General features: G+C 41.4%; 1 protein-coding gene across 1 annotated transcript in view; it reads right to left on the reverse strand.

Annotated features, from left to right (window-relative positions):
- LOC128695473 (protein Wnt-4-like) overlaps window positions 1-27967 on the reverse strand; it is a 90917-nt gene that overhangs the window by 6328 nt on the left and 56622 nt on the right. The window lies entirely within an intron of this gene.

Below are 27967 nucleotides of genomic sequence, written 5' to 3' on the forward strand. Positions count from 1 at the left end.
GTTGTACCATACGCCCGGCAACCCACATAGCGATGAACTTAATAAAAAAAAAATATGGAAATCAGAGTGAATGGACTCTCTCTGATTACCCAGCTAGGGTAATCTGAGAGGCAATCAGGACACTTTATCTAGGAGTGTGACCGATGATAAGAAGTAGGTCAGAAATCCTACGCTTGTGGGATCAGATGATAATTAAGAACATTCACCTATAAATACTTAATAATCAGAAGCCCTTATCAATCAAAAACCTTACACACAATTATTAGCTACATGTTTATATTTACTAGGGAAAAAATAAGAAAAGCTTTACCTAAGGCTGTAAAGAGATGAAAAATAAGGGAGTAGATTATACAGGATTAATTAATACACCTTGAGGTGTATTTCTCTCAGCGTATATATACTGAGAGTTTACTTTAATCCATGTTTTAGGGATTGAAGTATTCTTGTCTGGTGGTGAAAAGGTTAAGTGCAGCCTTAATGATTCTCGATATGGATAGACTTTAAACCCCCATTAACCAACCAACGAGACAGGAGTGCAGCCTTAATGACATTCAGGTAATCGATAGACTTTAAACCCCCATTAACCAACCAACGAGACTTGGATGCGTGCGCAGTTGTTTGTTTGCGTATACGCTCGTGTGAATCTTGTACGTATAAGCATATGTATGTGCACGCTCATGTGCACGATGTATTCTTGTTGTTGCAGTCGTCGACATGAGCAACACAGTCATTCATCATCTCTCACACTGACAGGTCAACAAAGCTGTGGGTTGAACATTTATAAAGCAGATAGAGAGAAGACTGGGGTGGCACCTCCCTTGTCTGTGAGCAACACTGCACAAGTGGAGTGAGAATCCCGCTCAGCCTGCTAGACAGTGGAATGAGGTACCCCACACAGCGTGCTAGACAGTGGAATGAGGTACCCCACACAGCGTGCTAGGCAGTGGAATGAAGTACCCCCACCCAGGCCTACTAGACAGTGGAATGAGGTACCCCACAATCTGCTAGACAGTGGAATGAGGTACCCCCACACAGCGTGCTAGACAGTAGAATGAGGTACCCCACAGCGTGCTAGACAGTGGAATGAGGTACCCCACAGCGTGCTAGACAGTGGAATGAGGTACCCCACACGGCGTGCTAAACAGTGGAATGAGGTACTCCACAGTATGCTAGGCAGTGGAATGAGGTACGCCACACAGCGTGCTAGACAGTGGAATGAGGTACCCCACAGTATGCTAGACAGTGGAATGAGGTACCCCACACAGCGTGTTAGTGGAATGAGGTACCCCACACAGCGTGCTAGACAGTGGAATGAGGTACGCCACAGCTTGCTAGACTGGAATGAGGTACGCCACACAGCGTGCTAGACAGTGGAATGAGGTACCCCCACACAGCTTGCTAGACAGTGGAATGAGGTACCCCACACGGCGTGCTAGACAGTGGAATGAGGTACCCCACACAGCGTGCTAAACAGTGGAATGAGGTACCCCCACAGCCCCTAAGGGGTGCCTAAGTGACCCTTGTTACTTCGTCAAAGAAAGAAGTTAATGCGGTGTTAATCGTGTGTCGGCACATTCAATGTCTTAGTCAAGATTTCATTGTGAGAATGATATATTCAGCTATGGCCTTGATATTACAAGATCACTCCAGACAAGTGAAGTATGTGGTAGAGGAACTCTTGGCTTGTCACCGCTACGGCTTATCAGGGAAGTGGGGATACCAGGAAAACGAGCGAGTCTTTGGCTTATCAGGATAGGTATGTCAGGAAAATAAACAAGCCTTCGGCTTACCAGGATAATGTATGTCAGGAAAATAGACAAGTCTTCGGCTTATTGGGATAGTGGATATGTCAGGAAAACAGACACTCCTTCGGCTTACCAGGATAGTGGATATGTAAGGAAAATAGAGAAGTCTTCGCCTTATGCTAATAGTAGATATGCTGTCAGCAGATGCGACTCCGTGACAAAACACAACTAGCTTTATCAAGCTTCATCAAAGTCTAGTCAGCAGTTCGCATCTTTGTCTTCTTACTTCTAGGCAATAGGCTTATTCATGGAGGCCGATGTGACCTTAATTCACTCAATAAGCGAAGCGAAGGTGATGTGTGTCAGAGTCTACCAGAAACACTGGAGTTATTCTTCCTCTCGTTGATTGCGAGTATTGTTAATCTGGCGATGATTTTCATCTATGATTTATAAAAGTTACATAGCGATTCATACAAACATACAAATGAATGAAAAATTATTGAGTAAAACTTAGCTACAACGAGATTAATCCCATGAGCTAAGAGCAAGGAACTATGAGGAGAAACAGCTACAACGAGACTAATCCCTGATCACAGTGTGTGTGTGTGTGTGTGTGTGTTCACGTGCGTTCCTACGTGTATACCACCTCGCGTGTGCTTAATTGCACTTACCAGAGTTCAGATTCACATCATACACCAGCAGGCATCAGACACCACCACTACAATAATCATACAACATTCATCAAGGAATAAAGGAAAGTTCCCAGCAGTAAAAGCGCACACCTGGGAGCTATTACTTATGAGATGTAGTGACGAGTCCTGTGTACATTATCGTCTCCACTGTAGCCGGCTAATGTTACTCATGTGGTGGCTGGCATTGTTAATGGTGGCACTGACTTTATTGTACTTACTGCCTGTGTTGATGGTAGTATTGATATTACTGTCAGTGTTGATAGTGGCAGTGATATTACTGTCCGTGTTGATGGTGGTAGTGGTATTGCTGCCATTGTTGATAGTGGTAATAATATTACTGTCCGTGTTGATAGTGTACCGAGAGGGTATTCCGAGGGTCAACGCCACCGCGCGCGGTGGATCAGGACCTGAATAGCCAGGTTGTTACTTCTGGCCGCACGCACACCGACGTACAAACCACAGCCCGGCTGGTCAGGTACTGACTTTAGGTGCTTATGAGCTCCCTCTTGAAGACAGCCAGGGGTCTATTGGTAATTTCCTTGTGCATGTTGGGAGGCAGTTAAACATTCTTGGGCCCCTGACACTTATTGTGTTATCTCTTAGTGTACTCATGGCATCCCTGCTTTTTATTGGGGGAATGTTGCATCGCCTGCCGAGTCTTTTGCTTTCACAGGGAGTGATTTCCATGTTCAAATTTGGGACTAGTTCCTCTAGAAATTTCCAAGTGTATTTTATGATGTATCTTTCTCGCCTGAGTTCCAAGGAGTACAGGTCAAAGGAAGGTAGTGATATTACTACCTATATTGATGGTAGTGATCTTACTGACCTTGTTGGTGGTGGTACTGATTTAAATTACTGACCTTTTTAATCAATTAATAAAATCCCTGGTGGGCGAAACGTCTTCTGAACTAAATGCCATACAGCGCATGTTGTGTATTATTAACATGGTTGTCTGTACATACTACCACTGATATACAAGGGAAGCCACGCTTATTATGATGCTACTCAGATCACTTGTGCTCTCATGTCTGTAATATTGTTTTGTGCTCAGAGGAAATGTACAGAGGCCGCTGTCTGCCTGCAAATAATTAATCAAATATCTACCCCTGAAACGTCTCAAGGCACTTACAATGTTCTCTTTGGAACGGAGAGAAGATAGGTGCCTGGTAATGCATACATGGAGATTACTTGTGGATCAGGTCCCTAGTCTAAATAATGCCATAACATCTTTCTGAAGTGAGAGATGCCGGGGGAAGTGTAGAATAAACCCAGTAAATATTAGGGTTAATATATGTAAAGTCAGAGAATATTGTGTCAACATTTGTGGTCCAAGATTCTGCTTCCACCAGATATAGGTGATTCCGGCACACTGTAGGCATTTTTAATTGGAAATTTGTTTCACTTCCAGAAACAAATGTCAGATTTGCCAGATTGTAATAGTTATATAAGCCTGTGGGCCGAGACAGCAACAACCTGATTGACCAGGTTAGCGGGGCTTCAAGAGTAGAGCTCTCAAAAGTTTTCACATCCTCTTTTTCACCCTCGTATCCAACAGACATAATTCATAATACTGTATCAGCCTTTGTAGACGATACTAGAATTTGTATGATTGTGACATCCATTGGGGACAGAAAATCTCCAAGCTGATATAAACCAAGTCTCCTAGTGGTTCACAGACAATAATATGATATTCTATGAAAAAGAATTTCAGTTACTCCGATATGGAGAATTTAAGGACATCAAAATTGGAATGAAGCATAAAGCAAACTTAAACCACTCAGTAGAGTGGAAAATTAATGTGAAGGACTTAAGTGTGATAATATCAGAGTATATTCAAGGGTTACAATAATGTTACTATCACATCAACTATGAAAATGATAGGCTGAATAACTAGAACCTACAAAACAAGAGATGTCAAGCCAGTGATGATATTCCTTAAGTCACTTGCTCTCACTAGACTGGAGTACTGCCGTGCATGAAGAGCCCTTTTAAACCAGGCAGATTTGTAGTTCTGGCTGGGAACGTTTGAAGTCCCTCGAACTGTACTCATTGGAGAAATATACATCATTATTTACACCTGGAAAATTCTAGAGGGGCTGATTCCTGATCTACACTCAGAAATACAGCACAATTAAATAATTTCAATGAAAAGCTGGAGTGCCATGAGTACTCTTAAGAGATAACATATTAGGTGTAAAGATACCATGACTTTTCAACACCTTCCAGACATGCATAAGGGAATTACCAAGAAATCCCTGGTTGCCTTCAAGAGGGAACTCCACAAGTTACTAAAGTCAGTTCCTGATCAACCGGACTGTGTTGACTACATTGGACTGCATACGGCCATTACTAACAGCCTAATTCATTAGACCGTCAACCAGGAGACCTAGTCTGGGACCAGTCCGTGGGGCAGTAACCCCCCAGAACTGTCTACAGGTAAACTACAGATACTATGTGTATCGCAAGTTCGGAGACTGAAACAACGAGTGAAATGTATCATCGCAAGACCGAAGAGTTTTATGTAACTGAACTTTTCGAGGGTTCAATGTAAGCAAAATAAGCGCAACTCTGTGAAGGTTACACTCTACACTGGTATTACACTGCACACTGGTATTACAGTCTACACTGGTATTACACTGTACACTGGTATTACACTGTACACTGGTATTACACTCTACACTGGTATTACACTGTACACTGGTATTACACTGTACACTGGTATTACACTCTACACTGGTATTACACTGTACACTGGTATTACACTGTACACTGGTATTACACTCTACTGGTATTACACTACACTGGTATTACAGTCTACACTGGTATTACACTGTACACTGGTATTACACTGTACACTGGCATTACACTCTACACTGGTATTACACTCTACACTGGTATTACACTCTACACTGGTATTACACTCTACACTGGTATTACACTCTACACTGGTATTACACTCTACACTGGTATTGCATTCTACACTGGTATTATGCTGTACACTGGTATTACACTCTACACTGGTATTACACTCTACACTGGTATTACACTCTACACTGGTATTACACTCTACACTGGTATTGCATTCTACACTGGTATTATGCTGTACACTGGTATTACACTGTACACTGGTATTACTCTCTACTGGTATTACACTACACTGGTATTACAGTCTACACTGGTATTACACTGTACACTGGTATTACACTGTACACTGGCATTACACTCTACACTGGTATTACACTCTACACTGGTATTACACTCTACACTGGTATTACACTCTACACTGGTATTACACTCTACACTGGTATTACACTCTACACTGGTATTGCATTCTACACTGGTATTATGCTGTACACTGGTATTACACTCTACACTGGTATTACACTCTACACTGGTATTACACTCTACACTGGTATTACACTCTACACTGGTATTGCATTCTACACTGGTATTATGCTGTACACTGGTATTACACTGTACACTGGTATTATGCTGTACACTGGTATTATGCTGTACACTGGTATTACACTGTACACTGGTATTATGCTGTACACTGGTATTATGCTGTACACTGGTATTACACTGTACACTGGTATTACACTCTACACTGGTATTACACTGTAAACTGGTATTACACTACACTGATATTACACTACACTGGTATTACACTGTAAGCTGGTATTACACTGTACACTGGTATTACGCTGTACACTGGTATTACACTGTACACTGGTATTGCACTGTACACTGGTATTGCACTGTACACTGGTATTACACTGTACACTGGTATTACACTGTACACTGGTATTACACTGTACACTGGTATTACGCTGTACACTGGTATTACACTACACTGGTATTACACTGTACACTGGTATTACACTGTACACTGGTATTACACTGTACACTGGTATTACACTGTACACTGGTATTACACTGTACACTGGTATTACACTACACTGGTATTACACTGTACACTGGTATTGCACTGTACACTGGTATTACACTACACTGGTATTACACTGTACACTGGTATTACACTACACTGGCATTACACTGTACACTGGTATTACACTGTACACTGGTATTACACTGTACACTGGTATTACGCTGTGCACTGGTATTACACTACACTGGTATTATACTACACTGGTATTACACTGTACACTGGTATTACACTGTACACTGGTATTACACTGTACACTGGTATTACGCTGTACACTGGTATTACACTGTACACTGGTATTACACTGTACACTGGTATTACACTACACTGGTATTACGCTGTACACTGGTATTACACTGTACATTGGTATTACACTGTACAGTGGTATTAGACTACACTGGTATTACACTGTACACTGGTATTACACTGTACACTGGTATTACACTACACTGGTATTACACTGTACACTGGTATTACACTGTACACTGGTATTACGCTGTACACTGGTATTACACTGTACACTGGTATTACACTGTACACTGGTATTACACTGTACACTGGTATTACACTGTACACTGGTATTACACTATACACTGGTATTACGCTGTACACTGGTATTACACTACACTGGTATTACACTGTACACTGGTATTACGCTACACTGGTATTACACTGTACACTGGTATTACACTGTACACTGGTATTACGCTGTACACTGGTATTACAAAGTACACTGGTTTTACGCTGTACACTGGTATTACACTGTACACTGGTATTACACTGTACACTGGTATTACACTGTACACTGGTATTACACTACACTGGTATTACACTGTACACTGGTATTACGCTGTACACTTGTATTACGCTGTACACTGGTATTACACTACACTGGTATTACACTGTACACTGGTATTATACTGTACACTGGTATTACGCTGTACACTGGTATTACACTGTACACTGGTATTACACTGTACACTGGTATTACACTGTACACTGGTATTACGCTGTACACTGGTATTACACTACACTGGTATTACGCTGTACACTGGTATTACACTGTACACTGGTATTACACTACACTGGTATTACACTGTACACTGGTATTACACTGTACACTGGTATTACGCTGTACACTGGTATTACACTGTACACTGGTATTACGCTGTACACTGGTATTACACTACACTGGTATTACGCTGTACACTGGTATTACACTGTACACTGGTATTACACTGTACACTGGTATTACACTGTACACTGGTATTACACTACACTGGTATTACACTGTACACTGGTATTAAACTGTACACTGGTATTACGCTGTACACTGGTATTACACTACACTGGTATTACACTACACTGGTATTACACTGTACACTGGTATTACACTGTACACTGGTATTACGCTGTACACTGGTATTACACTGTACACTGGCATTACACTGTACACTGGTATTACGCTGTACACTGGTATTACGCTGTACACTGGTATTACACTGTACACTGGTATTACACTGTACACTGGTATTACACTACACTGGTATTACACTGTACACTGGTATTACGCTGTACACTGGTATTACGCTGTACACTGGTATTACACTGTACACTGGTATTACACTGTACACTGGTATTATACTGTACACTGGTATTACGCTGTACACTGGTATTACACTGTACACTGGTATTACACTGTACACTGGTATTACACTGTACACTGGTATTACGCTGTACACTGGTATTACACTACACTGGTATTACGCTGTACACTGGTATTACACTGTACACTGGTATTACACTACACTGGTATTACACTGTACACTGGTATTAAACTGTACACTGGTATTACGCTGTACACTGGTATTACACTACACTGGTATTACACTACACTGGTATTACACTGTACACTGGTATTACACTGTACACTGGTATTACGCTGTACACTGGTATTACACTGTACACTGGCATTACACTGTACACTGGTATTACGCTGTACACTGGTATTACGCTGTACACTGGTATTACACTGTACACTGGTATTACACTGTACACTGGTATTACACTACACTGGTATTACACTGTACACTGGTATTACGCTGTACACTGGTATTACGCTGTACACTGGTATTACGCTGTACACTGGTATTACGCTGTACACTAGTACTACGCTGTACACTGGTATTACACTGAACACTGGTATTACACTGTACACTGGTATTGCACTGTACACTGGTATTACGCTGTACACTGGTATTACGCTGTACACTGGTATTATGCTGTACACTGGTACTACGCTGTACACTGGTATTACACTGTACACTGTTATTACGCTGTACACTGGTATTACGCTGTACACTGGTATTACACTGTACACTGGTATTACGCTGTACACTGGTATTACGCTGTACACTGGTATTACACTGTACACTGGTATTACACTACACTGGTATTACACTGTACACTGGAATTACACTGTACACTGTTATTACACTGTACACTGGTATTACACTGCACACTGGTATTACGCTGTACACTGGTATTACGCTGTACACTGGTATTACACTGTACACTGGTATTACACTGTACACTGGTATTACACTGTACACTGGTATTACGCTGTACACTGGTATTACACTGTACACTGGTATTACACTGTACACTGGTATTACACTGTACACTGGTATTACGCTGTACACTGGTATTACACTGTACACTGGTATTACACTGTACGCTGGTATTACACTACACTGGTATTACACTGTACACTGGTATTACGCTGTACACTGGTATTACACTGTACACTGGTATTACACTCTACACTGGTATTACACTCTACACTGGTATTACACTCTACACTGGTATTACACTCTACACTGGTATTGCATTCTACACTGGTATTATGCTGTACACTGGTATTACACTCTACACTGGTATTACACTCTACACTGGTATTACACTCTACACTGGTATTACACTCTACACTGGTATTACACTCTACACTGGTATTGCATTCTACACTGGTATTATGCTGTACACTGGTATTACACTGTACACTGGTATTATGCTGTACACTGGTATTATGCTGTACACTGGTATTACACTGTACACTGGTATTATGCTGTACACTGGTATTATGCTGTACACTGGTATTACACTGTACACTGGTATTACACTCTACACTGGTATTACACTGTAAACTGGTATTACACTACACTGATATTACACTACACTGGTATTACACTGTAAGCTGGTATTACACTGTACACTGGTATTACGCTGTACACTGGTATTACACTGTACACTGGTATTGCACTGTACACTGGTATTACACTGTACACTGGTATTACACTGTACACTGGTATTACACTGTACACTGGTATTACGCTGTACACTGGTATTACACTACACTGGTATTACACTGTACACTGGTAATACACTGTACACTGGTATTACACTGTACACTGGTATTACACTGTACACTGGTATTACACTGTACACTGGTATTACACTACACTGGTATTACACTGTACACTGGTATTGCACTGTACACTGGTATTACACTACACTGGTATTATACTGTACACTGGTATTACACTGTACACTGGCATTACACTGTACACTGGTATTACACTGTACACTGGTATTACACTGTACACTGGTATTACGCTGTGCACTGGTATTACACTATACACTGGTATTACGCTGTACACTGGTATTACACTGTACACTGGTATTACACTGTACACTGGTATTACACTGTACACTGGTATTACGCTGTACACTGGTATTACACTGTACACTGGTATTACACTGTACACTGGTATTACACTACACTGGTATTACGCTGTACACTGGTATTACACTGTACACTGGTATTACACTGTACAGTGGTATTAGACTACACTGGTATTACACTGTACACTGGTATTACACTGTACACTGGTATTACACTACACTGGTATTACACTGTACACTGGTATTACACTGTACACTGGTATTACGCTGTACACTGGTATTACACTGTACACTGGTATTACACTGTACACTGGTATTACACTGTACACTGGTATTACACTGTACACTGGTATTACACTATACACTGGTATTACGCTGTACACTGGTATTACACTACACTGGTATTACACTGTACACTGGTATTACGCTACACTGGTATTACACTGTACACTGGTATTACACTGTACACTGGTATTACGCTGTACACTGGTATTACAAAGTACACTGGTTTTACGCTGTACACTGGTATTACACTGTACACTGGTATTACACTGTACACTGGTATTACACTGTACACTGGTATTACACTACACTGGTATTACACTGTACACTGGTATTACGCTGTACACTTGTATTACGCTGTACACTGGTATTACACTACACTGGTATTACACTGTACACTGGTATTATACTGCACACTGGTATTACGCTGTACACTGGTATTACACTGTACACTGGTATTACACTGTACACTGGTATTACACTGTACACTGGTATTACGCTGTACACTGGTATTACACTACACTGGTATTACGCTGTACACTGGTATTACACTGTACACTGGTATTACACTACACTGGTATTACACTGTACACTGGTATTACACTGTACACTGGTATTACGCTGTACACTGGTATTACACTGTACACTGGTATTACGCTGTACACTGGTATTACACTACACTGGTATTACGCTGTACACTGGTATTACACTGTACACTGGTATTACACTGTACACTGGTATTACACTGTACACTGGTATTACACTACACTGGTATTACACTGTACACTGGTATTACGCTGTACACTGGTATTACGCTGTACACTGGTATTACACTGTACACTGGTATTACACTGTACACTGGTATTATACTGTACACTGGTATTACGCTGTACACTGGTATTACACTGTACACTGGTATTACACTGTACACTGGTATTACACTGTACACTGGTATTACGCTGTACACTGGTATTACACTACACTGGTATTACGCTGTACACTGGTATTACACTGTACACTGGTATTACACTACACTGGTATTACACTGTACACTGGTATTAAACTGTACACTGGTATTACGCTGTACACTGGTATTACACTACACTGGTATTACACTACACTGGTATTACACTGTACACTGGTATTACACTGTACACTGGTATTACGCTGTACACTGGTATTACACTGTACACTGGCATTACACTGTACACTGGTATTACGCTGTACACTGGTATTACGCTGTACACTGGTATTACACTGTACACTGGTATTACACTGTACACTGGTATTACACTACACTGGTATTACACTGTACACTGGTATTACGCTGTACACTGGTATTACGCTGTACACTGGTATTACGCTGTACACTGGTATTACGCTGTACACTGGTACTACGCTGTACACTGGTATTACACTGAACACTGGTATTACACTGTACACTGGTATTGCACTGTACACTGGTATTACGCTGTACACTGGTATTACGCTGTACACTGGTATTATGCTGTACACTGGTACTACGCTGTACACTGGTATTACACTGTACACTGTTATTACGCTGTACACTGGTATTACGCTGTACACTGGTATTACACTGTACACTGGTATTACGCTGTACACTGGTATTACGCTGTACACTGGTATTACACTGTACACTGGTATTACACTACACTGGTATTACACTGTACACTGGAATTACACTGTACACTGTTATTACACTGTACACTGGTATTACACTGCACACTGGTATTACGCTGTACACTGGTATTACGCTGTACACTGGTATTACACTGTACACTGGTATTACACTGTACACTGGTATTACACTGTACACTGGTATTACGCTGTACACTGGTATTACACTGTACACTGGTATTACACTGTTCACTGGTATTACACTGTACACTGGTATTACGCTGTACACTGGTATTACACTGTACACTGGTATTACACTGTACGCTGGTATTACACTACACTGGTATTACACTGTACACTGGTATTACGCTGTACACTGGTATTACACTGTACACTGGTATTACACTCTACACTGGTATTACACTACACTGGTATTACACTGTACACTGGTATTACACTGTACACTGGTATTACACTCTACACTGATATTACAATGTACACTGGTATTACACTCTACATTGGTATTACACTCTACACTGGTATTACACTCTACACTGGTATTACGCTGTACTCTGGTATTACTCTCTACATTGGTATTACACTGTGCACTGGTATTACGCTGTACACTGGTATTACACTGTACACTGGTATTACACTCTACACTGGTATTACGCTGTACACTGGTATTACACTGTACACTGGTATTACACTGTACTCTGGTATTACACTCTACACTGGTATTACGCTGTACACTGGTATTACACTGTACACTGGTATTACACTGTACTCTGATATTACACTCCACTAGTATTACGCTGTACACTGGTATTACGCTGTACACTGGTATTACACTGTACACTGGTATTACGCTATACACTGGTATTACACTGTACACTGGTATTACACTCTACACTGGTACTACACTATACTGGTATTACACTGTACACTGGTATTACACTATACTGGTATTACACTGTACACTGGTACTACACTATACTGGTATTACACTGTACACTGGTATTACACTATACTGGTATTACACTGTACACTGGTACTACACTTTACTGGTATTACACTGTACACTGGTATTACACTATACTGGTATTACAATGTACACTGGTATTACACTATACTGGTATTACAATGTACACTGGTATTGCACTGTACACTAGTAATGGAGTTACCAATACAGAAAATTGTATACGGGAGCATCTCTTCAAAATTAGGTATGATGAGGCAGACTCACATTACACAACAGAGCATCTTAAAACTGCGTAGCTCTCAAAGTAATATACACTTTTTTTTTATCCAAAAATACGTTTCTCTCAAACTCTCAAAGTGACATATCCCAGAGAAATCTCCAAAACTAAATATCACTCAAAAATGACGAATTGGGAAATCTCTGGAAACTAATAGCTCGGTAATGAGGCCGCTTCACAAGCCTCACATTAATTAACCACAAATATAATTACCGTGACTTACCATGCGCCAGGTAAACTAATTACGTATTAATTATACTTACCAAGCATTAAGTCCATCATTAGATAATGTGGTGTAACCCATATGGGTTTTGAGCTTTCTCCATGACTATCATAATAATAATACTGTTAACTGCAACGATATCGATAGCTCAGATACATTAAAGTTTACATTGAAGAGTGACGGTATGATCATAAGAGTGACAGTATGATCATAAGAGTGACAGTATGATCATAAGTGACAGTATGATCATATGAGTGACAGTATGATCATAAATAACAGTATGATCATAAGTGACAGTATGATCATAAGTGACAGTATGATAAGTGACAGTATGATCATATGAGTGACAGTATGATCATAAGAGTGACAGTATGATCATAAGAGTGACAGTATGATCATAAGTGACAGTATGATCATAAGTGACAGTATGATCATAAGTGTGACAGTATGATAAGTGACAGTATGATCATAAGTGACGGTATGATCATAAGTGACAGTATGATAAGTGACAGTATGATCATAAGTGACAGTATGACCATATGAGTGACAGTATGATCATAAGTGACAGTATGATCATAAATAACAGTATGATCATAAGTGACAGTATGATCATAAGTGACAGTATGATAAGTGACAGTATGATCATAAATAACAGTATGATCATAAGTGACAGTATGATCATAAGTGACAGTATGATCATAAGTGTGACAGTATGATAAGTGACAGTATGATCATAAGTGACGGTATGATCATAAGAGTGACAGTATGATCATAAATAACAGTATGATCATAAGTGACAGTATGATCATATGAGTGACAGTATGATCATAAATAACAGTATGATCATAAGTGACAGTATGATCATAAGTGACAGTATGATAAGTGACAGTATGATCGTAAGTGACAGTATGATCATATGAGTGACAGTATGATCATAAGAGTGACAGTATGATCATAAGAGTGACAGTATGATCATAAGTGACAGTATGATCATAAGTGTGACAGTATGATAAGTGACAGTATGATCATAAGTGACGGTATGATCATAAGTGTGACAGTATGATAAGTGACAGTATGATCATAAGTGACAGTATGATCATATGAGTGACAGTATGATCATAAGAGTGACAGTATGATCATAAATAACAGTATGATCATAAGTGACAGTATGATCATAAGTGACAGTATGATCATAAGTGTGACAGTATGATAAGTGACAGTATGATCATAAGTGACGGCATGATCATAAGAGTGATAATATGATCATAAGAGTGACAGTATGATCATAAGAGTGACAGTATGATCATAAATAACAGTATGATCATAAGTGACAGTATGATCATAAGTGACAGTATGATCATAAGTGTGACAGTATGATAAGTGACAGTATGATCATAAGTGACAGTATGATCATATGAGTGACAGTATGATCATAAGTGACAGTATGATCATAAGTGACAGTATGATCATAAGAGTGACAGTATGATCATAAGTGACAGTATGATCATAAGAGTGTCAGTATGATCATAAGTGACAGTATGATCATAAGCGACAGTATGATCATAAGAGTGTCAGTATGAATATAAGTGACAGTATGATCATAGGTGACAGTATGATCATAAGTGACGGTATGATCATAAGTGACAGTATGATCATAAGAGTGACAGTATGATCATAAATGACAGTATGATCATAAGCGACAGTATGATCATAAGAATGTCAGTATGATCATAAGTGACAGTATGATCATAGGTGACAGTATGATCATAAGTGACGGTATGATCATAAGAATGTCAGTATGATCATAAGTGACAGTATGATCATAGGTGACAGTATGATCATAAGTGACGGTATGATCATAAGTGTGACAGTATGATCATAAGTGACATAATGATCATCAGTGACAGTATGATCATAAGTGACAGTATGATCATAAGTGACAGTATGATCATAAGAGTAACAGTATGATCATAAGTGACAGAATGATCATAAGAGTGACAGTATGATCATAAGAATGACAGTATGATCATAAGTGACAGTATGATCATAAGAGTGACAGTATGATCATAAGTGACAGTATGATGATCAGGATCATAAGAGTGACAGTATGATCATCAGGATCATAAGAGTAACAGTATGATCATAAGTGAGAGTATGGTCATAAGAGTGACAGTATGATCATAAGAGTGACAGTATGATCATAAGTGACAGTATGATCATAAGTGACAGTATGATCATAAGTGACGGTATGATCATAAGAGTGACAGTATGATCATATGAATGACAGTATGATCATAAGTGACTATGATCATAAGAGTGACAGTATGATCATAAGAGTGACAGTATGATCATAAGAGTGACAGTATGATCATAAGAGTGACAGCATGGTCATCAGGATCATAAGAGTGACAGCATGGTCATCAGGATCATCAGCTCTGGAAGACAGATGTGCTTTCATCCGAGACTTGGAAGCATTAACGGATTCCAGGCTGTATGTAAATTAGTGGTTATATACATGAACAAGTATGTGAATAAAACACGACATGTGGTTTATCGCATTTTTGGTAGCGCGGACTAGACGTCAGCGTCACTTACTATAAATGATGGGGATTTTGAGGTCCAGGCTTGTGCAGGTGGGTATTCTCAAGTTTACACAGCCGGATTAAAATTTTGTAGGCCCCTGGGTTACTGGTACTGTGAGGCCCCCTGGGCTACAGGTATTGTGAGGCCCCTGGGCTACAGGTACTGTGGGGCCCCTGGGCTACAGGTACTGTGAGGGCCCCCGGGCTACAGGTATTGTGAGGCCCCTGGGCTACAGGTACTGTGAGGCCCCTGGGCTACAGGTACTGTGAGGGCCCTGGGCTACAGGTACTGTGGGGCCCCTGGGCTACAGGTACTGTGAGGGCCCCCGGGCTACAGGTATTGTGAGGCCCCTGGGCTACAAGTACTGTGAGGCCCCTGGGCTACAGGTACTGTGAGGGCCCTGGGCTACAGGTACTGTGAGGCCCCTGGACTACAGGTACTGTGAGGCCCCTGGGCTACAGGTACTGTGAGGCCCCTGGGCTACAGGTAGTGTGAGGGCCCTGGGCTACAGGTACTGTGAGGCCCCTGGGCTACAGGTACTGTGAGGCCCCTGGGCTACAGGTACTGTGAGGCCCCTGGGCTACAGGTACTGTGAGACCCCTGGGCTACAGGTAGTGTGAGGGCCCTGGGCTACAGGTACTGTGAGGCCCCTGGGCTACAGGTACTGTGAGGCCCCTGGGCTACAGGTACTGTGAGGCCCCTGGACTACAGGTACTGTGAGGCTCCTGGGCTACAGGTACTGTGAGGGCCCCCGGGCTACAGGTATTGTGAGGCCCCTGGGCTACAAGTACTGTGAGGCCCCTGGGCTACAGGTACTGTGAGGGCCCTGGGCTACAGGTACTGTGAGGCCCCTGGACTACAGGTACTGTGAGGCCCCTGGGCTACAGGTACTGTGAGGCCCCTGGGCTACAGGTAGTGTGAGGGCCCTGGGCTACAGGTACTGTGAGGCCCCTGGGCTACAGGTACTGTGAGGCCCCTGGGCTACAGGTACTGTGAGGCCCCTGGGCTACAGGTACTGTGAGGCTCCTGGGCTACAGGTATTGTGAGGCCCCTGGGCTACAGGTACTGTGAGGCCCCTGGGCTACAGGTACTGTGAGGCCCCTGGGCTACAGGTACTGTGAGGCCCCTGGGCTACAGGTACTGTGAGGCCCCTGGGCTACAGGTACTGTGAGGCTCCTGGGCTACAGGTATTGTGAGGCCCCTGGGCTACAGGTACTGTGAGGCCCCTGGGCTACAGGTACTGTGAGGCCCCTGGGCTACAGGTACTGTGAGGCCCCTGGGCTACAGGTACTGTGAGGCCCTGGGCTACAGGTATTGTGAGGCCCCTGGGCTACAGGTACTGTGAGGACCTCCAGTGAAATTTTCAAAACTAAAAAAAATAATCACAACAGTCAACAGTTGATCATAAACGTAATGTAATAACATATTATATTTATAAACAGCATTAACTGTGAACACTTTTCACTGAATCTCTGGAGGCCCTCCAGCTGGCGGAGGCCCCTGGGCTGCAGCCCTTACAACCCATGCCTTAATCCCGCCCTGCAGTCAAGCATATAATGTAGTCTTAAACTGCCGAGAGAATGTTACCACAGTGAATGTGCTTGTATAAATTCTTAAATGTATAATGCAGTCAGTTCTCTCTCCCTCCCCCTCCGCTCCTCTCATCTCTTCTTTTTTACATCTCTTCTATATATAATTTTTGTTTCCTTGGTCCTCGAAGATCTTCATAGAAAATATAATTGTTCCTGGGTAAGGGATGGGCCATCCTGGGAAATGGAGATTTCCAAGTAACTCCAGCTCTACTGGAACGATAAATTTGGAGCTCCCCTTAGCTGCTGAACCCTTAATGGAATTGTGGCATTAATGGTATACAGTATAGTCAAGTTGATGAATTAGACACGTGTACAATACCTCCGTATCTGTATTATGAAGACGTGTCGCCAACCAGTGGCTTTATCAAGCCAATATAGAGGTTATATGCGGCAGACAGTGGAATAAGGGGTAATCAGTCCCTCAGCTCTGATATAAAGTGATAGAAGGTGTTCTGGCTCTCAGTCTAGAGCAATCTGAAGCAGAGGAACTAAGCTGGATACTTATGTACTGGAGCCAGGAGAGAGGTGCAGCAGTTGAAGGAATCGTCGCAAGTAAGCGGGATCCATTAGTCGAAGTAGGCTATGCCCAAGGGTTCGTCCAGGGGCTTAGAAACTTTTAAAATTCCACAAGTGGGTTCCTCCTGTGACGATGCCTTCTACTGCTGCATCTCTTATCTGGCTCCAGGCTGAGGGACTTATTACCCCATCTTCCAGTGCTCACTGTCCATCCTCATGTCTGATTCAGATCGAGGCTAAGTGATTGAATCCCTGTCAAGGCTGAGGGACTGATTGCTTCATCTTCCACTACCCTCAGTATAATCTCTGTAATAACTTGATAATGCCACTGGTTGGCGACACGTTTTCATAATAAAGACAGTCAGGTGTTGCACAACTGTTACGTTTATCAACCTTAATGGAATACAACACAATGTTCTCGTTGCCCTTCTGATGTCTGCTGTCAGCTCAGCCTGACAGATTTCAACACTCTGTATGATATTCACGTTGTGTGATGGATGATGACAGGGAACATAGCTAGCTTTTGTTCCCGCTACGTAGCTGTCATACAGAACAAGGTAGCAGCACGCTGCGGATGTATCTAATTTTTTGAAAAATTGTATACTTCACCACGAGTCTCCCTCAACTCCACCACCAGTCTTCCCCTCCTCCACCACCAGTCTTCCCCACCTCCACCACCAGTCTTCCCCTCCACCACCAGTCTTCCCCACCTCCACCACCAGTCTTCCCCACCTCCACCACCAGTCTTCCCCACCTCCACCACCAGTCTTCCCCTCCACCACCAGTCTTCCCCACCTCCACCACCAGTCTTCTCCACCTCCACCACCAGTCTTCCCCTCCTCCACCACCAGTCTTCCCCACCTCCACCACCAGTCTTCCCCACCTCCACCACCAGTCTTCCCCACCTCCACCACCAGTCTTCCCCACCACCACCAGTCTTCCCCACCTCCACCACCAGTCTTCCCCGCCTCCACCACCAGTCTTTCCCACCTCCACCACCAGTCTTCCTACCTCCACCACCAGTCTTCCCCACCTCTACCACCAGTCTTCCCCACCTCCACTACCAGTCTCCCTCACCTCCACCACCAGTCTTCCCACCTCCACCAACAGTCTCCCCACCTCCACCACCAGTCTTCCCACCTCCACCAACAGTCTCCCTCACCTCCACCACCAGTCTTCCCACCTCCACCAACAGTCTCCCCACCTCCACCACCAGTCTTCCCACCTCCACCAACAGTCTCCTCCACCTCCACCACCAGTCTTCCTACCTCCACCACCAGTCTTCCCCACCTCTACCACCAGTCTTCCCCACCTCCACTACCAGTCTCCCTCACCTCCACCACCAGTCTTCCCACCTCCACCAACAGTCTCCCCCACTTCCACCACCAGTCTTCCTACCTCCACCACCAGTCTTCCCACCTCCACCAACAGTCTCCCCCACCTCCACCACTAATCTTCCCTACCTCCCTCACTAGACCAGCCACCTCACAGCTGACCCTTGTAGACAATCGTGGTCAATTAAAGTGTGGTTACTATTCCCTGGCGGGTTTCTTTGCCTCTCACCCCGGCTCCCTCACAGCATACTGAGTCACAGCCAGGGATTAACACCAGCTGCTTCTGGTGTGTTTGGTGGTGGGGGGTGTGGTGGTGGTGTAGGAGTGTGTGGTGGTGGTGTGTTTGGTGAGGGTGGTGGTGGGGTGTGTCGAGGTGGTATAGTGGTGTGTTTGGTGGTGGGGGTGTGCCATGGTGGTGTGTTTGGTGGTGGGGGTGTGTAGTAGTGGTGGTGGTGTGTCATGGTGGTGTGTGGTGGTGGGGGTGTGTAGTAGTGGTGGTGTGTGGTGGTGGTGGCTGTGGCGGCGGTGGTTGCAGCGGTATTGGCGAAGCCAAGAGCTGGAGCTCACACACACACACACACACACACACACACACACACACACACACACACACACACACACACACACACACACACACACACACACACACACACACACACACACACACACACACACACACACACACACACACTGAGGGAGACAGACTGTGGCGGGGGCGGCGTAGTCTGGTCATGTAGCAAAATATTGTTTATTGCAGTAATGGATGGAGCTGTATTGGCCAGGAGCGAATGTGTGAGTATTTGTAAGCTGCGGGAGGGAGCGTGGCTAGAGTCCTGATACCTGGGTTAGTTTACGCTCAGATGGATACCTTATGTTCAGATGCAGTGATACCGCGCACTGGAATAGATACCAGCGGGAGGGATAGGAAGATAATAAAGATGGATAGAGACTGTGAAGATGGGTAGATAATATAGATAAGTGAATAAGACACCTGCGTAAAACTTGGGTATCTTTAATAGAGATAATTGTGTGTGTGTCTCAGTGTGTGACTTACATGTGCAGTAACTAGAAAGAGACTTCTGGAGAGATAACACCTTCTACCTTGACATAACTACCATCCATTAACGACGGTTATACTTAGGCAATTGAACCTAGAACGCAACCGTGACCTCAACACAGTAGAACCCTACATCGAACTATCCTTATCTAGCAGTATGACAAATTACCATTCCTTGAAATAAAACTCAAATTATTTGAGAGTTGAGGGATTATTGAGGTGGTTTGGTCATTTAGCAACGAAAGAACAGAATAGGGTGAAAGAAGGAAGGGTAGGGATTGTCGCAGTCAAATTTTACGTCTACACAAAACGAAGATGATCTCCACTTTTTTCAGACCATGATAAGAGTGCATGTTCTCATAAGTATTTTTCTTAGGGCTGACATAAAATGTACAGTAGCACAAAGTTTCTTGAAGATGAGGGGAAATTCACTTGGCAACATATTCACCAAGACTCACGAAATCGTAATGACACGATTGCAAACAAACCATACCCCGGCCGGGATTGAACCCGCGGTCAGTGAAGGGACTTGAGCTAGAGTTCGTCACGGCCACGCTAGCTGGAGATTCGTCTGTAAAAACTTGCATTTGTGGTCACAGTGGTGCCTGTGCTAACCTTCCTATGGTGTAGAAATATACCTAGTTGGACGAATCTTATTGTGGCTAGCTGGTCTAGTGGCTAACGCGACGGGCTGGAGTTTTGAGACTCTCTGACCGCGGGTTCAATCCCGGCCGGGGTATGGTTTATTCACCAAGCTCAGGCTTCCTTCTCAGTTCGTGTTAGATTGCAGAAGTGAAGCACAGCGACCAACGTATTATTCTCCCCACTTATATCGCAGTTAACAGCATAATCCTGAATATAAAATTTTGAAATGTTTGCAATGTGTTTATTTTACGATTTGTCGGTACCTTTATACCTTATAGCTATAACCCGGGCTCTGAGAGAACAAAAGTGTGGCAGTCATGACATCCAACACCATACGCGGCTTGACTAGGTCAAACATCAACCACTACACCAACCACAGGAGCAGCCGTGTACAAGATCCCTAGCGGAGGATGTGACGGACTCAACATTGGTGAAGCATCCAGCAGCCTTCACACCAGAATACTTAAATTTAAGCACGGATGTCAAACCCACAATCAGAGCAGTGCTTGTGTTGAACACAGAGACACACATTCACCTTATGGAGTGGACACACGCAGATCTCATCATTAAGGAAAACCATAGGGCTTGAAGGTGCTGAGGGTGAACATGTCACATCATGAAGGCAGTATTGGTCAGTGTCGCTCATCTTGTGAGTGAACATGCTACCATATAGACAACACATACTTCACAACACAAACATCAGACACTCCACCGGTGGTATCAACTCAGTGAGGCGTTCAGTAACGCGGAAATCAATAGAGATATGATAATCCCTTATAACATGATCAAAGACACTTGTGTGCTAACCTTTTGTTTTTAAAGAGATCTGAAGGCCTTCCAGTCACATCTTATATGATATTGTTTTTAATGGGATTAAACTGTTAGCCAAAGAAAGTTCCACTAAGAGAGGTCATCACACGACCGAGGGCAGTGTTGTGAGGAAATTACACCGATGACAGCGTTTCAATCTGTGTAGTTTGATCAAGCTCTACACAGCAAAACATGTCTCGATAATGAATTCCTCTGTAACTTGTGTGTTTTTCCTAATATTTTCATTAATAAATTGAAATAAATGATACGAAATTTAGTAAGAAAATGCTGACAGTGCTAATAAAATGTTACTGGTGTTTAATGTCTGCTTTACTGTTATGTACTGTACTTCTGTCAGCTCCTCTACTATCTGCTCTACTACTATCTACTCTATTATTGTTTGTTGTACTATCTACTCTACTATTATCTGTTCTGCTATCTACTCTGCTATCTTCTCTACTGCTATCTACACTATTCTCTAATGTACTTCACTAATGTACTATTTTCTATTCTACTTCCATCTACTCTACTATTATCTGTTCTAATATTTTCTACTCTACTATTATTCACTCTGCTAGTATCTACTGTACTAGGATCTACTCTGTGCAGAAGAAAAAGTGTAAAAGGACAGAATATTGAGGTAGACAGCGAATTTAGAGTGAACCTCTGGCGTCACAGATCGCGCCATAAACCCACTCTTAAAACTGCCCAGGTTTAATATTCTGGTGGGAACGCGTGCCAGACTAGGAGATGAGAGGCGCAGGGCCAAAGTTATCATCTAGATTAAGGCGTGGAGCAAACGATAATGGGAAATCAACCACAACGGACGCCATTTGGCTGCCCCGGAGAGGATTAACTTAGAAGATATCTTGTGGCGTTCACAGGTACCAACTGGAGCCGTAACTTACTGCTACTCGGATACACACGTTCCTACACACACATACACACACACACACACACACATGTACATGAACACACACACCTGTATGCACATATATTGACGTTCAAAGGTACGCACTGGAGCCGTAACTTACTGCTACGCGCACACATACATACCTACACACACACACACATGTACATATACATACACCTATTTGCACATATATTGGGCTGCGATTGCGGTCAGCCTCGCCGACAACCGTTAAGCATTAAGGTCGTAGTTTACCTGTTTATTTACAGTCAAGACGACTTTAGTACTTGACATAGGGATTCAGTGTATATACACTGGGAGATACACATATCTGTCTATACACTGGGAGATATACACTTCTGTTTATACACTGGAAGATATACACTTCCCGCTTTACACTAAGCTCTCTTATGAAGATCTTCCACACACTGCGATTTTCTTGTGATTCTAGATGAAAAAAAGTACATTAAAAACACGTTCCTTCGTAGCACGTGCTATTCAATTCTCTATGCATCATTTCAGTTGCATCTGCAAAATAAATACACTATACTGAATAACATTATAAGAGAGTTTACTGTACACAGAATGAGTGTACATACTACACCTCGGTGTTTACGTAATGACAGATGTAATTCTCTCCGGTTGTATATATATATATATATATATATACATATATATATACATATATATATATATATATATATATATATATACATATATATATACATATATATATACATATATATATATATATGTCGTGCCGAATATGTAAAACTGGTCAATTAGCAAGAACTCATTTAAAATTAAGTCCTTTCTAAAATTTACTCTTATACGTTTAAAGATATATTTTTTTCATTAATGTTGATGTAAAAATTTTTAATTTTGCACCAAAAGGAACTTAGAAAACTTACCTAACCTTATTATAACAAGCGCAATTTATTTTAGCCTAACCCAACTAAATATATTTTAGATTTGTTTACAATAATTTAATACTAAACAAACACAGTGAAATATACTTTTTTCGTTAGGTTCAGAATGATTTTGGCGAAATTATTGCATACACAAATTTTCACTTGTCCTATATGGCAAGATGAGCGTTGCTATTTAAGCCAAGATCGCAAGTTCTGCCTATTCGGCACGACATATATATATATATATATATATTATATATATATTATATATATATATATATATATATATATATATATATATATATATATATATATATATATATATATATATATATATATATATATATATATATATATATATATATATATATATATATACTGTGAGATATACATCTTTAGGTGAAGATAAACTAAGATTGATAAACCCTCCATTGTATATGCGAGAGAGATATGCATCTCATGGTGTAGATGCATAAATGTTTATGCCTCTCGGTGTATACACGCGGAAATATGCATTTGTATACGCAGAGATATACACATCTAGGTGTTTGTACACTTGAGAAATGTACGCCTGTTGGTGTGTAAACACAGGTTCATTCACCTCACTGTGAATATACAATGAAGTATATACGTATACATCTCAGTTTATGTACGTATAAATACGCACATCTTAAGAAGATATACCCCTCGGGCTTATATGCACCTGTTGGTGTGTATATATTCTGAGACATACACAATTCTGTATACAAAGAAATGTATATATACCTTTCGGTATGTATACACTGAGACACATACACATCTCGGTTTATATACACAGAGATATACACCTTTCAGTATGTACGCCAAAAATGCACACATTTCCTTGCTAATACACTGTTGATAACTTTGTAAACAAAGGAATGCAATGATATACTTTCATAACCTTTGTATACCTTCATATGCATTGGTATGACATTGGTAAACATGCAGGTAGCAGGAGAGGTTACCATGACAACCACAACATCCTCGTCTTCATGAGGTTACAACCACTGAACTTTGTAACATAACGTAACGTAACTTAATATAACATAACGTAATGTAACACAGCATAACATAATAGAATGTAACATAATATAGCAGAACGTAACGTCACATAATATAGCGTAAAGTAACATAACATAATCTAAAATAACGTAACTTAGCATAGCATAACACAGCGTAATGTAACATAATCTAACATAACGTAACATAACATAACACAGCATAATATAACGTAACAAATAACCAAACCTAATATAACAGAACATAGCGTAACAGCGTAACACATTATAACTAAACATAACCTAGAAGAACATAACGTAACGTATCATAGTATAACACAGCATAACATAACATAATGTAACACAACGTAACATAACAGAATATAACGTAACAACAGAACATAACCTAACGTAACATTAACAGCATAACGTACACAATTTTGTCACTGAGTTGTTACTTTAGGGAAACAATACCGAGGAGGAAGACAGCAACAGTTAGGTGCAGTAGACAGCAACAATCAGGTACATCAGGCAATAACAGTGAGATGCAGCAGACAGCAACAGTTAGGTGCAGCAGACAGCAACAATCAGGCACATCAGGCAGTAACCGTGAGATGCAGCATACAGCAACAGTCAGGTACAGCATACAGCAACAGTCAGGTACAGCGTACAGCAACAGTCAGGTACAGCAGACAACAACAGTCAGGTGCAGCAAACAGCAACAGTCAGGTACAGCAAACAACAAGTCAGGTGCAGCAGACAGCAACAGTCAGGCGCAGCAGACAACAACAGCCAGTTGCAACAGTCAGGTGCAACAGACAACAAGTCATGCGCAGCAGACAGCAACAGTCAGGTACAGCAGATAGCAACAGTTAGGTGCAACAGACAGTAACAATCAGGTACAGCAGGCAACAACAGTCAGGCACAGCAGGCAACAACAGTCAGGTGCAGCAGACAACAACAGTCAGGTGAAGCAGACAGCAACAGTCAGATGAAGCAGACAGCATCAGTCAGGTGAAGCAGACAGCATCAGGTGAAGCAGGCAGCAACAGTCAGGTAAAGCAGGCCGCAACAGTCAGGTGAAGCAGGCAGCAACAGTCAGGTAAAGCAGGCAGCAACAGCCAGGTGAAGTAGACAGCAACAGTCAGGTGAGGCAGGCAGCAACAGTCAGGTGAAGCAGGCAGCAGCAGTCAGGTAAAGCAGGCAGCAACAGTCAGGTGAAGTAGACAGCAACAGTCAGGTGAAGCAGGCAGCTTCAGGTGCGGCAGACAGCAACAGTCAGGTGAAGTAGACAGCAGCAGTCAGGTGAAGCAGGCAGCTTCAGGTGCGGCAGACAGCAACAATCAGGTGAAGCAAACAGCGACAGTCAGGTGCAGCAGACAGCAACAGTGACGAGGGTGATTTAAATGTCACGTGGGGACAGGTGACGCGAGATCTTACATCAACCAGATTAATCTCTGTCTCTCTCCATCATTAAACCCATTCTTTATTATATTGCATAACGACAAAATAATAACATTAAAAATAGCAGCAGCAGCAACAACAACAACTTTAAGTTTACTACTGAGTGTAACGTATGTTTTCTTAGCTTCAAGGAGAGTCGTAATGAGTGGCTTGATGAATACACAAAAATGGACGGGGACTCGAACCTGGGTCCCTGTATTGACCATAGTACGTGTATGGACTATGATTCGAGTCACACGTCCCTTCGTATTTATACTAACTTAGGAATAACACGCACACACACACACATATATATGTATATATATATATATATATATATATATATATATATATATATATATATATATATATATATATATATATATATATATATATATATATATATATATATATATATATATATATATATCGTGCCGAATAGGTAAAACTTGCGATTTTGACTTCAATAGCAACGCTCTTCTTGCCGAATAAGGCAAGCGAAAATTTGTGTTTGCAATAATTTCGCAAAAATCATTCTGAACCTAACGAAAAAATATATATTTCATTGTGTTTGTTTATTATTAAATTATTGTAAACTTATCTAAAATGAATTTAGTTGGATTAGGCTAAATTAAATTGAGCTTGTTATAATAAGGTTAGGTAAGTTTTCTTAGGTTCTTTTGGTACGAAATTATTATTTTTTACATTAACGTAAATGAAAAAATATATCTTTAAATGTATGAGAGAAAATTTTTAGAAAGGACTTAATTTTGAATGAGTTCTTGCTAACTGACCAATTTTACCTATTCGGCACTGAAATTATTCAGTGAAATTATTCCTGTCTTCTATTGTCCCTGTTTCTCTTTATTATTATTATGTGGTACATAGTATGATGTTACGTTGTATAGTGTTACTCTGCGTTCTACAGTATTACGCTGTTTTACAGTGTTATGCCATGCAGTACAGTGTTATTGATACACACACACACACACACACACACACACACACACACATATATATATATATATATATATATATATATATATATATATATATATATATATATATATATATATATATATATATATATATATATATAATGTGCCGAATAGGTAAAATTGGTCAGTTATATGTATATGTACAAAAGAGAAGAAATGTATATATATATATATATATATATATATATATATATATATATATATATATATATATATATATATATATATATATATATATATATATATATATATATATATGTGTGTGTGTGTGTGTGTGTGTGTGTGTGTGTGTATCAATAACACTGTACTGCATGGCATAACACTGTAAAACAGCGTAATACTGTAGAACGCAGAGTAACACTATACAACGTAACATCATACTATGTACCACATAATAATAATAAAGAGAAACAGGGACAATAGAAGACAGGAATAATTTCAATGGGAGGGAGGGTGAAGGAAGGTGAGACAGGAATAATATCAGGTGGAGGGAGGTGTTAGGGTGAGGGAGAAAGGGATGGTGGATGGAGGGTGAAGGGAGGGAGGTGTGAGAGTGAGGCTAGGTCACCATGACAACCTCCAGATGATCCTTCACAGCAACTCGTAAACAAGATCAAAGGTGT

The sequence above is a fragment of the Cherax quadricarinatus genome, chromosome 50 (genome assembly GCF_038502225.1).
Source record: "Cherax quadricarinatus isolate ZL_2023a chromosome 50, ASM3850222v1, whole genome shotgun sequence".
NCBI classification, from domain to species: Eukaryota; Metazoa; Arthropoda; class Malacostraca; order Decapoda; family Parastacidae; genus Cherax; species Cherax quadricarinatus.